A 2,500-nucleotide genomic window follows, 5' to 3' on the forward strand; every position below is an offset into this window, starting at 1 on the left:
TGACGTTGCGTATTTCATTAGCTCTTGTACATTCTTGGATTTGCAAATAGATAAATATAACACTGAGGATTGTACTTTGTCGTATATTAAGAACACCCGCACTCAAGAGACTCACAAAAGCAGCTGTAGACATAACTACAACCCTGCCACTTGAGGCTGAGATGTCTATGTGCCTGACACACCGCTCGACCTCCTCTCCTCTGTTCTTCATCTCTCTCCTTTGCTCTCTCCACCTCCACCCAGCTCCTCCTCCTCGCTCCGTTTAGTCTTTACGTGTGCTGTGGGAGCGAGAGGAGGAACAAGCGCAGCGCCGCGACCCGCCTGCGCTTTCATCTGTCTTACCCCGTTCACAACCCGCACCCCACCCCCGAAAGAAACGCTGACCGTTTCTGACGGGAGCCGTAAAGAACTTATAAAGGACACGTTAATGTTTCCTGCTTCTGTCCGACCCCTCCTCCTTCTCCACAGCCCTGTGTCATGGTTCAGTGGTGTGGACAGGAGAGGAGGAGAAGGTACCACCAGACTGGAACCAGTGGTGGAATGTACAGTAACTAAGTGCATTTTCTCAAGTACTGTACTTAAGTACAATTTTGAGGTACTTTTACATGAGTGCTTAATTTTTTTTATATACTTTATGATTCTACTCCACTACTACATCTGCAGAAGCACATGTTGATGATGTATTATAGGTTAAAAGGTATCCAACAGCACAAATTCAAATCACTCCCACCTTTACCAGCTGCATCATATAAAGTGGAGAACGCATTAATGCATTACTAATTTCAATCCAATAACAGGAGTGTAAAATGGGCCATTCTGCGTAAATGAGTACTTTTACGTTTGGCACTGTACCACCATTGTGGTATTAACCACTCCCAGCATGCCTATTCTGGGGGGAACATTCACCAAAAACAGCAGATCTACAAGCTCACAACGTGTCGCAAGCTTGTAGATCGGCTATTTTTGGCGTAGACGGGGGGAAAAGCGGGCCAAGTACAGTTGTAACTCAAGTCCGGTTCTCTGAAGACTAGAGGGTTGAAGTGGTTGTTTAACCCATTAAGGCCTGAGGTTCCGATTCTACAAATGTCTTCTACAGTAAATCCTTTAACAGTTTTCTGTTATTATATCAGTGGTTCTCAGACTTTTTCATGTCAAGGACCCCCAAAATTATATTTGGGCCGTGGACCCCCATCTCAAAATATTTAGTTCCAGGGACCCCCAAAAGCAAAGATTTGAGTTAAAAATGTTTGCTTTAACAATATATATATTCAAAGGTTTGCACACATTTTCACGATTTTTCAAAATATATATTATTTTTCAGATATAAAAGCTCATAGCGCGGCACTCGGTGCAACGGTATGAGCTTTTATATCTGCTATTTTTGAATAGCCAAAGTATAAAATAACGGTTTAAGTGGTCACACAGATGCGTTTCCCGGTTTTAATGGGTTAAGTAACATCCTAAGTACTTCTTCCACCGCCGCTGGAGACCGTCTCCATGTTGTATACAGTTTGTTTGACTGAGCATCTCTTCTGGTTTGTCTCAACAAGTCAACTCATATCGTCCCGGCGACGATGCTGTGAGAGATGTAGTTGATGTAATGGTGAACTCTCTCAGACACATGGACCGGTTAGTCTGCGCTGAAATCTGGTTTGAGTCTGCAAGGGTCGACAGTGGTGTAAAGTAACAAAATAAATGTACTAAAGTACTGTGCTTGAGGTATTTTTTACTTTAGTAGAGTATTTCAAATTTTCAGTACTTTATCTTCTACTCCACTACATCTCAGAGGCAAATATATTGTACTTTTACTCCACCACAATTATTTGGAAACTTTAGTTACTTTGTAGATTTTGATTATTATTACAAAACATACAGTAACCACTTCAGCCCTACAAGCTCACAATGAGTCTCGATGCGACGCATTGTGAGCTTGTAGATCTGCTGTTATATATGCATGTATATATATGTATGTTTTTGAAAACTTTCTGTATAAAACATTCTGTATAATGAGTACTTTTACTTGTAGTAGTTTAAGTACATTGTGATGCCAATACTTTAGTACATTTTGAATGCGGGACTTCTATGCGGGACTTCTACAACTATACATTGCAGTATTGATACTTTTACTTAAGTAAAACATGTGAGTATACTTGTTACATCACTGCTGAAATCTGGTTTGAGTCTGCGGGCCGAGGCTTTTCCTCGCGTTGGGCCCGTCGTGACATGGTTCTAATACACTATACTGCTTTATTCTGGATGATGCTGCATTACAACACACCCAGTTTCACGAGGTTATGGTCCTATTTCGGCTGGGCATAAAACAGTAGGACGCCAACTTCGCCAAGGAAAATGGAGTGTGAATCATCCTTTATTTTCCTCACGTCACCTACATGCAGATGTGGTTGTCATTATTTACAACACAATAAAATCAGCAAAAAGAAAAGTGTTAATTTATCCATGTATAAGTGTATAAATGTAACCAAATGGACCCGTAACCCAG

General features: G+C 41.2%; 1 protein-coding gene across 1 annotated transcript in view; it reads right to left on the reverse strand.

Annotated features, from left to right (window-relative positions):
• trabd2b (TraB domain containing 2B) overlaps window positions 1–2,500 on the reverse strand; it is a 123,727-nt gene that overhangs the window by 40,479 nt on the left and 80,748 nt on the right. The gene's annotated exons all lie outside the window — the stretch shown is intronic.

This window comes from Gymnoscopelus braueri, assembly GCF_963280865.1.
Source record: "Gymnoscopelus braueri genome assembly, chromosome: 6".
In the NCBI taxonomy this organism is placed as follows: domain Eukaryota; kingdom Metazoa; phylum Chordata; class Actinopteri; order Myctophiformes; family Myctophidae; genus Gymnoscopelus; species Gymnoscopelus braueri.